The sequence below is a fragment of the Triturus cristatus genome, chromosome 4_2 (assembly GCF_964204655.1).
Source record: "Triturus cristatus chromosome 4_2, aTriCri1.1, whole genome shotgun sequence".
Lineage (NCBI taxonomy): Eukaryota > Metazoa > Chordata > Amphibia > Caudata > Salamandridae > Triturus > Triturus cristatus.
Window position 1 is genome coordinate 895462642 of NC_140586.1, and position 15220 is coordinate 895477861.

Below are 15220 nucleotides of genomic sequence, written 5' to 3' on the forward strand. Positions count from 1 at the left end.
AGCTTGAGCATGTTCTGAACACGCGCACTTTAAAGAGTGAACTCACAGAGTGCTGGTGGATCCTGCCTACTCCACACGGAGTAGGATGTCGCTAATATTAATATTGTTATTTCTTCATTTCACAGATACTATGGGGCATATTTACAAAGAGGCGTAAATAAATTATCGCCGCTTTAGCGGCCGTTTTCGGCGAAAAGCGGCGATAATTTTATCGCCTAATTAGCAAGGTCACGCTAACGCGTGAAACCTTGCTTTAGCGTGGGGATTCCTAATGCCCAGCTTTGCAACTCTAATGAGTTGCAAAGTGAGCGTTCCTGACCTAACATGACAGGAGAAATGTCGCTAAGCGACATTTCTCCTATCATCAAGCCCCACGCTATGAAGCATAGCGGCAGGAAAAGTAGAGATAACCCCTGTTATCGCTACTTTCCTTACGCCTGCTTCAGGACTGACTTAGCCATGATATCCTATGGAAGGTGGATATCATGGCTAAGTTTGTGAGTCCCTATCAACAAGCTAACGTGAGATTATCGCTGGGTTTCCAGCGATAATCTTACGTTAGGCAGTTAGCGTGAGGATTCTTATCGCTTTTGAGATAAGCGTTGCTAATAACACGCTATCTCAGCGATCAAAATCCACGCTAGCCGGCAATAATTATCCTAGCGCTAAGTGCGCTTAGCGATAATTATCGCCGGTTGTTGTTGATATGCCCCTATGTTAGTAAGTCATATGTATTAACCACGCATGCTTATTAGTTGCAGCACAATGAATTTTTCCTTAATTTAGGTCACTTAAGGAGTGGTAGACACAGGGCTGGACCCTGTGCCTGTCCTGAAGAAGAGCATTGGGGAAGCTTGAAACATGTTGACGTCCACTAGGGACACCTGACTCATTGCAACCAGGCCCCCTAGAGACTCACCCCGTTTTTAATATATCGACTAGGAGCAAGAATAAAGTTATTACGCCCACTAGTTAGATATTTTTAACTCACTCCACTCCATACACACCACTGCACCGCACATAGTTCCTCAAAAATAGTGCTCCTACGTATCTCCGCAATTCGTAGCATGCCTCAACCCGCAGCGGGTTGAGATGGCCCCTATGATGAAGCATGTCACTGTGGGGAAACCCTGGTGAGTGAGGGGACTCAAGAAAGGACATTTTTCCGTTCTTAGCTAGATTTTTCGCCTATAACTGAGCGATTTTCTCCTACTAGGTTCTTTAACCCCAATTTCCGATGCTGCCAACCTTCCAGGGAAGCCCCTGTTATCTGAGAATGCCGTGCACAAAAGCATGTTTTTTTTCATTGGACTGCAGGGAGAGCCCAGTCCCCAACCTCAAACCCCCTCTTCTCAAGCTGTTGGTGGCAATGACATTAACAAAAGCTTTCTGCTTCTCCCTAATCACCCCACTCATCTCTTCTGCCTCACCCATGTCTTTATCCTTCTCTCTTAACCAGTCATTTCTAAAGCGCTGCAAATCATCCGTGAGAGTCTCGAGGCGCTGGAGTTGCTAACTCCTTCCTGGTGATCTGTTCATTCGAACAGCCAGGTCTTGAGACCTTTCCTGAATTGCCGGAGTGATGAGGTGAAACTGAGGTGCGGGGGAAGGTTGTTCCAAGCTTTGGTGGCCAGGTGTGAGAAGGAGCATCCTCCGCTGTTGCCTCAGTGGATCCGGGGGTGTCTGTGAGGAGGAGGGAGACGGATCGTAGGGGTCTCATCAGTTGGTGGAGGGTCATGCGTTTGTTGATGTTTGCTCGTCTCTGTACCATTTTCTAGATCACTGTGAACCTACCTCCTCTCTACCTCAACTCTCTTCACCCACCTCTCTGTACCCCTCTCTCACACCCTTCCCTCTCTCTACACATACTTCTATCCCTGTTCTCTCTACTTTAACGCTCTCTCTACTTTTCACCTCCCTCCTTCTCAATTCTTTTTCCATCTCACCTGTCTGTATCATTCCTCCATCTACTGCCCCTCTCTCCTAAACTCATCTCTGTATCTCACAACTACAGTTCTGTCTCAGTCACTTCTCGGTCTACCTCATTTCTCTCTCTGCTTCACATCCCTCATCACCTCATCTCTTTCTGTCTCTCTACCCCACTCAAAACGTTTTGAAGCAGACACATCGATGGACTGACAGCCCTTGGTTATCAAGCCGTAAGCAAGACAGAATAACGTCGTATCTATTGGAACGAATTTACTGTTAATGAAATTTGGATTGGAATAAGACGCTTTCATATTGTGGAGCCCTGAAGAAGTCCCTTTCAGGATGAAACACGTCGGCTATTGGATTTTATCTCTGTAAAAACACAATAAAGAAATATTCTTGGAAAAACATACATCGTGCAATCCGAAATCCTTCTGTATACATAGTAAGACTGTTTTCTGTTTCAGCATACAGCTCAACTACATTATTGTGTGCGGAACCATTTGTATTATGTTTATTTGGATTTTTTCCCATTGTGGAGTAGAGAGGGGTGTGCTTCTTGGTTCCTTGCACCATTCTTAACTAACTGTCCACACAACAGATTTCTTTTGCCTCAACCCTCTGGTCGCTAGTATCCTCTCTAGATTTCTCTACATCTCTCATTATCTCGTCTCTCTACCGGTGTACCTCCACTTCTCTATGCCTATAACTCTCTCAAATGCACCTGTGGCCTCAATGCACACTCTACCTCATCTGCTTGTGTGCCCATTCCCTCTCTCTAAATTTCATTTACCCTATCTTCAGCTGTCCACGCCTCACTCTAAAACTGGACCCATCTCTACCTCTCGTTTTGTACCTACAATTCCTTTTCTCTACCTGTATCTTTGTATCTACATCACCTTTCTCTCTTTACCTTGTGCCTCTCCCTGGCTCACTGATATATCTACCTCATCTCTAGCTCTACTTCCATTCTCCCTCCCCTTCACCTCTCTCTTCATACACTCTCTTTACGCAATATTGCGTTACCTTGTTGATAGGGACTCACAAACTTTGCCATGATATCCACCTTCCATATGATATCATGGCTAAGTCAGTCCTGAAGCAGGCGTAAGGAAAGTAGCGATAACAGGGGTTATCCCTACTTTTCCTGACGCTATGCTTCATAGCGTGGGGTTTGATGATAGGAGAAATGTCGCTTAGCGACATTTCTCCTGTCATGCAAGGTCAGGAACGCCCACTTTGCATCTCATTAGAGATGCAAAGCTGGGCGTTACGAATCCTGACGCTAAAGCAAGGTTTCACGCGTTAGCGTGACCTTGCTAATTAGGCGATAAAATTATCGCCGCTTTTCGGCCGAAAACGGCCGCAAAAGCGGCGATCATTTTTTATCGCCTGCTTGTTGATATGCCCCCACGTTTTTTCACTGTTGCAGCAAGAATGGCAGTTGTGAATGGGAGATTTATTTGTGTTGAGAAAACACGTTTGCTTTGAGATGACTGTAATAGCTGACTCCGTGTTGCTTAGCTGTCGCCATCTTGGCTTGCCCAAGCAAAGTCCACACAAGTCATTTCACCTATGACTTATTAAACCCCATTCTTATTCTTGCATTACTAAGCGAGGATTCTTCGTTAATCAAGGTCAGTGTCTAGAAGTTACTCTCTTGTATCTTTATTCACATTATTTTGAGCTCTTCTCACAAGAAAGCTGTGCCCCTGCACTACTGCAGTGCTATCACAGTTTCTGTCACATTTATTCCAGTTGATGCATGAAGAAAACCTATAAAAAGTCCAAGTAAGCGGGTACAGGCGGGAGTAGAGTTAGGTTAGCATTAGATGCTCTTTACAAATGAGGGGATACTCTGTCTATTATGCATTGCGATATCGCATTTATGTTCATGTTTGTCCATTAATCGTGACCAGGCTTCAAGTACACGTACAAGCAGATCTTATGCTTTCACAAAGTCTGGCGCCTCAGCTGGGAGCTGCCTCCACTCGGCTGAGGTGACCCCCCGGCATCAGAGGTAAGGCAGAGATTACACCAGGGGTATTGGGTGGTGCGTGGCCCTGCTCTCGACCAATGATCAGGCCAGATCGCTTCAGCGTGGATCCATTTTATGTAACATGAAGTCTGTGATGGTTTATTTCATTGCATTTTTAAGGAGCTCTCGTAGTGTTAGTGTAGGCGATGATGGGCCAAGTTGGCTTGGGTAGGTAAGCATGGGGGGGGAGTCCCAGGACGTAGGAGTGTGAATGCAATCCATGGTATTGCTCAAGAGGATTCTTGAAGTAACCTAAAAGGGGGAATTTAGGCAGGGTGCCCAGACCCCAGTGGAGACCCGATAAGGATGAGTGTGAAAAAAGGTCACTGTTCTAGCCACCCGAGTCTCCATAAGCTTCGATGATAAAAATGGAGATAACACAGAATAGCATCAGAACTATTGACCCAGCATTAGAGGTGCTAACTACCCATCAATAACCTGATTTTGGTCAATCCGAATGGTCCACAGGCTAAAGTGTAATCAATGGTAGAACCATGTCTTGTCTTATTGGCACTCGCTCTAGCTGATGTGCTCTGAGCTCCTCTGAATTCCCATCTTTGCCTCTCTTGAGCTTGGCCATTGTGCAGCACCCCAATACTCCCAATCAAAAAGCCAAGACGAACGCATACTGCTTTGTTCAAGATCTGAGAGCAATTAACAACATTGTTATGCCGTATTATTTAGGTTTTTTTTGTTTTGTTTTTCTACCCAAGCCTGATAACCATATTATGTGACCAGTTTACTGCTAAGTGGTTGACAGTTGTTGATTTATGCTCCACTTTCATTTCATTGCTAACTATGAAGGGAGACAATTTCCCTTCGTGTTTCAATTTGGTGGAGGCTGACTACGGGGGTGGAGGCTCCCAGATGGGTTTTTGGACTCTGCACATTTTTCCGCAAACTCCTAAGAAGGGTATTAACATCCTGGTCTTTTCTGAAGATTCTACTGTGGTTCTGTGTGTAGATGATTTGCTACTTGCTTCTGACACTCAGGACCAATGCAATTTTGGTTCATTGTATCTGATCACTGAATTAGTCAAGAAAGGGAATTAGTCTTGAGAGAGAAATTACAATTTTGTCTTCCCCGTGTTCGATATTTACACCATGGCATCTGTGCTGTGGAGCGCCATCTATTGTCCGTCTGTCTTGAATCCATCCTTAAGCTATACAGTCGGTTACAGTCTCTCCGGTGCATACTTTCTTGGGAGCGGCAGAATATTGCAGGCAATGGACTTCAAGTTTAGCTTCCTTAGTTAAGCCCTCCAAGATAATGTTGAAAGGACACCACCGAACTCTTAGAATGGACTGTTGAGCAGAGCTAAAGTTTGTGACAGTGGAACAGGCGCTGTCTTCAGTCGTTGCCCGGGGGTTGCCTGTCCATTCTAATCCCTTTAAGTTGTGTTGTCATGAACGAAAAGAGAGTGTTTTTGGTGTATTGGTGCAAGATCATGGGAATCAAAAGAAACCAGTTGCGTATCATTCTTCCATCATTGCTCCTGTGCCCGCCAATCTCCCGTCCTGTTTGTCGTCTGTTGCTGCTGCAGCCCACCCAGTGGAAGCATCTGAAGATATCACCCTAGGCTCTCTCTCATTGTAGATCCCAGATCTGTTGATGCCCTGTTGATCCGAATGAAAATCCTGCACTGCAAGCTTCATCCAGATATAAGATTTTTTTATGCTCCTCCTCCCATATTACCTCACTTCGTTGACCTGCATTGAACCCAGCATCCTCGACGGTGAACGCTGTGATTGCCTACTCCTTACTGAACATTTAACTAACCAAGGATTGATTTGATTGACGCTCCATCCCAAATAGCAAACTCATTTACTATTCGGATGGACCATGACTTGGAAATGATGCTGGAAACCTTGCTGCCAGACCTGCTGTGTGTACTGTGTACAAAGTTGTAGTAAGTCAGTTGCCTCAAGCACGTTCTGCTCAGGCTGCTGAACTTATCGCTGTCACACATGCCTGTAGAGTGGCCCCACAGAAGATTGCCACTGAATCCAAGGATGCATTTGATGTTGGCCTTGTCTTAGGGCTCAAATGGATGCAAGAGGGTTTCCTTACGTCTGCTGGAACGCCAATCAATCATGGTATTTATGTAAAGAATCTGGCAGACCTCATATGTTACTGAGTAAAGTGTCTATTGTCAAATGCACTGCTCACCAATCTACTCCATGTGCAGTGTCCTGTGGAAATGCTTTTGCAAGTGAAACAGACACAAGAGCGGCTTTGTCCCCTTACTCTAAAATGACAGTATATATTGTGCAAACTGCTTTGCAGGAGCAGGCATCTGATGCTGAAAAACAGGCCCAGACCAGAGAGAACTGTAGAAGGGGCTCTGACGGCGAGTGTAGGGAAAGCACCAGGACAGTGTTAGCCCTGAATACTCTGCTCCCCAACCATGCCAAGTTGTATCATGGACATGCCCCTGGCGGAAGGTATGGTATGATTCATGCCGCAGCAACCCCATTGATTTGTGCCCTTCTTTTCTCAGTCGCCCAACAGTATTGTCACGCCACTATGGCTTGCCAAGCCCACAATATTGGGAAAGAGATTTTGGGCTTGATTTAGAGTTTAGTGGAGTGGGTACGCGTCACAAATGTGATGGAGTACTGTTAGACTTGGCTTTTTCAGCAGGTTCGCCCCAGACTTTTTGCTTTTATGGCCTCCTGTTTTTAACCTTGTTTTGTTGGTTTTAGGACTCTGAGCACTTTCCACTGCTATTCAGTGCTAAAGTGCATATGCTCTCCATCTAAATTTTGTGTATGGATTGGAGTTTCTATGATTGGCTTATTTGATTTACTACTAAGTCCCTAGTACAGTGCACTGTGCATGCCCAGGGCCTGTAAATCAAATGCTGCTAGTGGGCTTGCAGCACTGATTGTGCCACCCACACAAGTAGCCTTTCAAAGAGTTCTCAGACCTGCCACTGCAGTGTCTGGGCGCAAATTTACTGCCATGTCGATGTGGTAAGTGCACCCACTTGCCAGGCCCTAACCTTCCCATCTCTTACATGTAAGGCACCCCTGTGTATGTGAAAGGTAGGACATGTACTGGTGTGTGTGACATGATAGTTAAATAATGTGAATTTCGTTTTTCATTATTGAGAGGCTGTCTGTACCATAGGCTTAACATGGCAGTTGCCTTGTAACATTTTAGAAGCATAACTCTCCATTGGCATAGGATTGCGAAATGGAGTGTAATATGCCTCAACTCAGAATTTAAGAATCCATCTTTTAGTGAAGATGATTTTTATATTAAGTGTTTGAAAATATCACTTTTAGAAAGTGGGTATTTTCTTGTCTAACCATCCTTTGTTCCTCTACCTTCTGTGTATTCCCTGACTGGGTTTAGAGTGACAGGCCGGAGCAGGGGATGTGCATTCACACTAGACAGACACAAGAGGGGGTTGATGGGGTTCTGCCTTTCCTGGCTGACTCCGAGCCAGGCTGAATAGACCTGGCTACATTTAGAGTAGTGGGAGGAGTTGTCGCTTGCATCCGAATGGACTGTGGCTGCCTCTCACAAAGCTGTCACCTCATGTGGTGAACCTGGCCTGAGCCAGGCTGAACTGGTTTATGTGCGCCAGAGGAACTTTGTTTCTATCAACTTCAAAGGAAAATGTGGTATACATATGGTGGTGCTGAGCCCAGAACTTTAGATTACTGCTGGGCTAAGGAACCTGCCAGGAAGAAGAGCTGTGAGGAGAGACTACCACTTTGCTGTGTGCTTTTCTGGGTTGGCCTGCAGTTGCTGCTTCTGTCTTGGGCAGGGAAAGGACTGGACTGATCTTTCGGCAATGTAAGTACATCCTAGGGCTTGATGTAGAGCTTACCTCCTGTTGGAAGTGTCAGGGAAATCAAACTTCAACTTCTTCTGGGTACCGGCTTCTGGAACTGGATGTTTCAAGTGCCACAGAGGAAAAAGGTAACCCAACGCCATCAACAACACCTCTGCCGGCTCCGTGACCTGAAGGCACCGCAGAGGACACTGCCACACTTTGCACCGCAACCCTGGTCTCACCGACGACGACTGCCGAGCCGCTGCTTCCACTGTGAGTGTGGCACTGCACTCCACACCGTTTCACTTCACACCACCTCTTTCGTATCCCCTTCGGCGCCATCACCGATGCCGCAGCTTGCAACGTGACCTGTGGACGCCACTCATGGAGAACATGGAGCACCGTCCTGCTCCACACTGCAGCCCTGGTCTCACAGATGAGGCTCCAAGCTGACATTTTCACTTCCTGACCTTGGTTTGGGGGCACCACTCATAGGTTACTTGCTGCACCGCCCTGTCCCACACCGCAGCCCTGGCCCACCGGCGCCATCAACTCCAGATCATCAACCCACACCGCTACCTGTACCGCAACCTGTGGGCCCCGCACACTGCATTGCCCCATCTCGCATCTCAGCCTTGGGTCCACCGATGACAGCACTTCAGCAACGATGATGCAGCTGCTTGCACCGTGACTTGTCAGCACTGCAGCGAGCACCGCCCCACTTCGCACCGCAGCCCTGGTCTTATCGATGCCGCTGGACAACCATCACCGAGCTGCTGCCTGCACTGCGACCCCAGGGCACTGAAAGTCGCACCGCTCTGCTTCACACCACAGCCCTGTCGCCTGCCGACGCCGGGGCTCCTGACTCCAAACTTAAGGAGTTCGGCCTGCAACACGTGTGACTTCAAGCTCTGACGACTTCAGCACCGACTCCCGGATCTGACGCCGCTCCTGCAGAGCTCATTGCAAGGTCCGACTCCCTGCATCTCCAAAGGTACTGTTTGACAGGTCTCCCCGACAACATAGCTGGCCCGCAACGCCGCGGATTTCCAGAACTGTTGGATTTGTTTGCTCACAACACTGTGATAGCTCTGAATGGAGCTATTGACTTCAAGGAACCATATATAAAGTCTATTTTTGCTTTATTTGTATTGTGTATTACTGTATGTTGGATTTTTATCGTTTTGGTCTTGTTTTACACAGATAAATATTGGCTATTTTTCTAAAATTGGTGTGGTGATCTTTTGTCGTGTTTTCACAGTATTACTGTGTGTTATGTGCAAATGCTTTACACATTGCCTCTGACATAAGTCTGACTGCTTGGGCCAAGCTGCCAAGGGGGTGAGCAGGGTTTATTTTAAACATGTAATCCTCTTATCCCGACTAGAGTAGTGGATTCTGCCTGTCCTAGGTGTATACCCTAGCCAACCCGAAAACCCATTTCTAACAAGTAGCCTCCCTGCTAGACCCTCAGCCTGCCCGCCTGATTTTCAGGCAGACGTACCATATGTATGTCAACGACAGCCCCTACTCCGGCTCTGTGGTTGATATACTCCTCTGATGGCCTGACGGATTATGGGCCGTCAGAGTATTGTCCATTCAACCGCCTGCCCAAATTAGAGTAGGCAGTCGAATGGGGAGTTTTCATTATCCCTTACTACCCTGAAAAACCTGAGGTAAGGGACAGTCAAAATGTTAAAATGAACCTCACACCACAGGAGACTACTCCTATAGTGTGGGGGTCATTAGTTTTTGTGTGGGTTTTTTTTGTTTGTTATTTTGCTAAATTATGTTTTGGAATTTAGTTTTAGAAAAAAACAAGTTAAGTTTGATTGGCTGTTATTGTATTTCATGGAGCCGTCCTTCAAACTTTTTACCCATTGATGGGGACTGCAGTGATCGCAGTTCCTGCAAATATTAAGAAATGGCCGGAGGGCCGTCAGGGTGACAGTATTTGACTGAGTAAAGCCCATCCTCTGCAATCTAAATCAGGCCCTAAGACTACTCCCGCTGCTCACCCACCTCCTTAGGACCTCTCTATCCACCAGAAGATTGATTTCACTCAGATGCCTAACTGTTGCTCCTACTCGTATGTGCTTGTGATTGTATGTTCACAGGATGGGTGGAAATTTACTTTTGCACCAGTGCAGGCTCCACTATAGTAGATAAGAAACTGCTTAGAGATTTCATTCCCAGGTTTGGGATGCTGTTGTGGCCGTCTCATCAGGGAACTCAGATTCACTTCCATAGTGCAGGAAGTATGTAAATTGTTAAGGGTGAACTATTTTCTTTGTGTGTATCACCCTGAGTCATCAGCCATGGGTGAGCATTCCAATGGCACACTCAAGAATAGAGTTGCCAGGATTTGCACAGAAACCCATCCTAAGTAGCTGCGCTGACTGGCCCTGGCACTCTGATCGAGCCGAGCCATACCTTTTAAGAACACTTAACTCCTCCTCTGAGATTGTGATGAGCCATCCTGTGTTACTCACTTCTAACTAACCCTGGGCGGAGTTCGTGGAGTTGCACTACACGGAACTCCGTGAAGTGCAAAAAAAAACTCAGCCGCACTACGCGGAGCTCCGCGAGTGGCAGAGTATGATAGAAAAATGCAGTTTGCGGTGATTGCACAGTGCCGGATGCTTGTCCGCACTGTGCAATTATTGCGAACGGCACCATGCACAGTGCAAGCAGTCCCTGCTTTCCTTTTCTGCCGCTCGAGTAGATTTTTACTTGAGCGTCAGCTTTCTCAGCGCAAACATACGCGACCACTCGCAATGAGAAACCTGGCCCCCCGCATTGAGAAATCTCACCTGAAGGTTGATTTTTCTCGCTCGCTCGCTCACTCGCGGTCGCCAAATTGACGTTGATGAACGCGAGCAAGGGCAAAAACTGCCCTCCACAACATGAAGTGGAGTTTTTTGGAACTCCGCGATCTGCGCGTAACGCAGAGTTCAGAAAACTCCGCAAACTCTGCGAGCAGAGCGGAGTTTACCGCCCATGGTTACTTCTAACCCCACAGTCTTCAGCTGCCCAGGGTCTGTATTTGAATGGTGATGTGGTCCTGTAATACTTCAGACAACTGATTCGCTGTCTCTGTTCTCGTGTCCGGGCTAGAGCATCCAACTGCATGGCCAAAGCCTACTACGACCTACAGGTGAGGGATTCCAAGTGTAGGTCAACCGATGAAAGTCTGCTCTACAGCCTAGGTGGAAGGCTTCCTACCAAATCCTGCTTACTATGAACACTGCTTTTAAGAGCTGAAGGATTCCTAGCTGAATACATTACTCCCATTGTAGGTTTTAACGATATCGGAAATTTTACACAAAATCCATAGCTGGCAAGGTTTCAGATTGCAATGTGTGACATTTTCATAATTTCACTGTAATTATGAGTGACATTTCAACAGCTATGAGTGACACTTTGTTAGGAGGAAAATCGCGTAATGAAGATGAAGGAAACATAAATATCAGAAATTACACCCATTTGAGCAACAAAAAACAATAAGATCTTAAAACTGCTGGAAAACACAAGACATCAGGAGAGCGAGGCACACATCACTGCCAACCAGCACACTGTATTAGTCTTGATTTTTACTGCTGCTTGTTCAATCCTAATAAAAGTGATTACCAGCACTGCTGAGCGGTGCCCATCCTATCGTCGTACGGCTGCCCAGCCCCGCAGCTCCAGATCTATTAGTAGGCTGCGAGTGTGGCTGTCACAGAGCTTCTACACACACCAGGCTTGTAGACTAAGTGACACCGGCCGTGCTGCAAGTTGACAGTCACCAGTGTGGCCAATGCACACTGGCGCTGTCTGCACTCACTAGGGCTGACCGGGGCTCCGAAGCTCTCTCGGTCCTGGGAGGAGGTATCTCAGGCCAGTTCTCTAGGAATCCATGTGCTACCTGAGCCCGTGTCCCACAGAGGCACTGGAGATTGTGCCAAGCTGCTTTGTGGCCTGGCAGGAAATGTTGGACTAGTTGTGGAGTGCACTACACGGGGCAGGATTGCGCTGGTGGGCTGCGGCTGTCACAAGGTCAGTACATTGGGTCTTAGCTGACGCGGCTGCGGGCCGCAATGGGTTAGACGGCTGCAGGTGTGGTTGCCGCACGCTATGGTTGGTCAAATTTTCAGTGAAGGAAGGGCTTACTTGGTTTTACTTGGTGCAGGAGCGGGAGCGGCAATTCATGGGGGCCACTTAATGGCCGCGGCGACGACTCCAGTGGCAAATGTCGGCCCAGTCATGACTCTGGGCCTAGTTCGGCAACTCTGGCTGTAGGATGTCATGTGACCTCACCTCCACCTGTTTTGTGTGTGGGTTCCACAAACCTGACCCCCAGGCTCTGATTAATTTTTACATAGTAGCCAATGAATCTGGGCACTCACAGCAGTTTTATGTATCGAACTATATGCCACGGCCCACGGTGTCGGGGGGCGGATCTTAGTTTGTAACTTACATTGTTAATAGCTGCTAGGGCTCTCGGACACAGAGTCAGCCCCTGGGGAGCAGCGCGCATGGCGAGCTGCCACTCGAGTTTTGGTGCTTGATTATGGTGATTTGCTAGTGCTCCTTGACAGCTCAGGAAGCGCTATTTCAGTGCCGTGATGCGGGCCACCACACTGAAATGCGTTAGTCTAACGCCTGATGCGCGGTACTTGGCAGGACTGAAAATCAGCACAATTGTGCAATGGCAGCGACTACTAAGAGACCTGCGGCAAAAAAGCCTCCATTTTGTAGGGATTTTCACTCCTGCATTCCTATTGGCTGCCACGCTGCACGTAGCGACGTGTGTGTGCGCATGCTGCCGCTCATAGACACACTGCTCTGCACCAGTCAAAGGTTGATGGCAACACCTTCAAGGCAGTAAATGTTTTAAGTTTGCACATATTGATTTAGTCATTTTAAAGGGTTTAAAATCATTTTATCTCTTTGATTTTGGCTGGAAAGCGCCTTTTATACTTTATTGTAGTATGTGCAGACCGAGATGCACAGATGGGATCAAACGTGGCCATGTTGCCTTCTCTCTTTGAGAGGTCCATAAACCAACTTGGGAAAAGTAAAATATTGTGTTTGGCAACTTCTAAATATATATGACTAAATATAACTAACTTGTTTGAGTACCGGGCTCTACTATTTGTAAAATATTGTAACACAATGGCCTTGTCCACTGTGCACTCACACCTAAGGTAGTAGGGTGTGTCAGTACCGTGAATGGCACCTTTACCTTAATAGGGACAATTTACTTATACCTTTTCAACACTATTTGCTCTCAAAACTCGTTTGTTTTAGGAGGTGCGACCTCTTATCTCCACTACAACCCCATTTTGTTGCATAAACCAACTAACTTTGGTTAATAATTACCAGTGCCTAGAAACGGGATAGATTGCAATGTGCCCACAGAAGTGAAGTATTAATTATGGCCATGGGTCCTTTACACAGTGCTGAACAGTGCTTAATTTGAGACAGTGGTTTCGGGTGTTCGGCACCAGCACCTAATTGCCAGCACCTACACTTATGAGAGTCTGCCACGTGATGGCGCTGTTTCTCTAATTTAGAGATAAGCATACTGAAAGTTGTGTATTAATTCAATATAAATTAATACGGACTAATACCTGTCACCCAAGCCATTCTTCTAGCTTTGGGGGCCTGGAATAGTCTGAATTACCACATTTGTAGGTTGTTTTGGTACTTTGATTGTAACTTGTAGTTGTTTGGGTGCTGTAATTGACAGCGCTGGCCGGGGCAATGGGTGTTTCAAGCTGCAGTGGCCCCCTGATGAGGGCCATGGCACCTATATTTTTTACAAATTAAGCACTGGTGTTAAATCACCTTTATTAGGGGAATTTTCATTCTGTTTAGGTCCGGATATAAAGCAATCAACTTTTTAGACAGCTCATTCCTTCAGATCTCCTAGGGCCGAGAGGTTCAGATGAACTTGTATTTATGTCCAGGAGGTTCTAGGGCTCTCACTCCTGTATGTGGTACGGCCCATCTCTGGTTCCATTTGGTCTGACGTATGGTGGATCTCTGAGAAATCTCAGTAACTAGCCGGGAGGCGCTGTGCAAAAATACGCTTAACTAATTTGCGTTCATTATCTGCGCCCCTAATTCCGTACACAGATCATGAACCTCATGCACAATGTGCTGTGGCGTCACTATGGAGGTGCGGGGGGTGCAGACCGCACCGGGTGACACCCTCACATGGGGTTACACCAACAGGGCCGGTGTGTGCAGAGCAACCTAACCTTTCAGGAGGAGGAGGTGCCTGTGCCCAGTGCGCACTGTCTCCTCCTTCGCCGCGTCTGCGCGCCTCTCTAGGCCCGGGTGCAGGCGGCTGATGTCATTCCCACATGCGCATTGGGCCCTAAAAGTGCGCATGACTGGCCTTCAGCTGCATCACAAGTGACGAGTAGAGGCACTGTCTTGACCACCGGTTTCTGGGCCGCCATAATTTAATTTTATTCCTAGGCTAGCCGCCGACGTAGACCCCCTGCCTGCCACCAACACAGCAGGTAAGTTTCTCCGGCACCAATTGATTAATGATCATGGGTGGTGGTCAAGCGGTTATGCTGCCTGTGCTGTGTGTTGTTGTGAGTGAGTGACTTTTGTGACTTCTTGTGCAGGGCACAGGGTGGAGGGCGGAGGCAGTGCGGAGCGAGGTTGCCTGCCTCTGATCACCGAGTTGTGGGCCCATCTTTTGAGCTGTCGGGAGGCCTGCGAAGACGACTTTCAGGCACAGCAGCTCTGTGTACAAGCTGAGGCCTCTCGACTGCTAGCCCGGCAGTTCTTCTCTTACTGAAGACAGTGGCTGCAAGACGGGGTTCTCACTCTCTTTCCTCTCCTTTCTTTTATTTGCTCCCCTGTGAAATGGATCCAAAAAAGAAAATGACTTTTGCTGGAAATCAATGTCGTATTTTTCTGACATTTAATTCCAAAGTGCAGCATCCAGGGGCATAACAAAGATCCAGGGGGTCCCCTTGGCACTGCACTCTGGCCAGAGAGCTCCTGATTGAGCCTGGAGGGCTCAATTTTCGCTACGCCAGTGGCAGCATCGGGAATAAAAGTTTAAAAATGTGAAAAATAAATGACTAAATAAAGTAAGACAGAGTGGTAGCAAACTGGCCAGATTGATTTTATTCACACCCAAACACATTAGCGCCACTTTTACAGAGTTTGCCAGTGAAGCGCTATTTTTGTTGTCTTGTCTTTGTTTTCCCAGGGCTTGGAACTAGTGCACCAATCCTGGAGGTACTGCAATGTGAGGATTGAAAAACAAAATTTGTACTGCGGCTCTATATCTAGGGATGTTGTCTTTTTTTTACCATACTGCTTACGTTTTGTAAGGATATAAGCAATGACATTCAGGGCCCTCTTGTCATTAACTTTTCAGGCAAAAGCACTCACTGATTTCTGAACAGTGAGTGTAAAAGCGTTAAGGTAACCATGTTGTTCCTGCTTACAT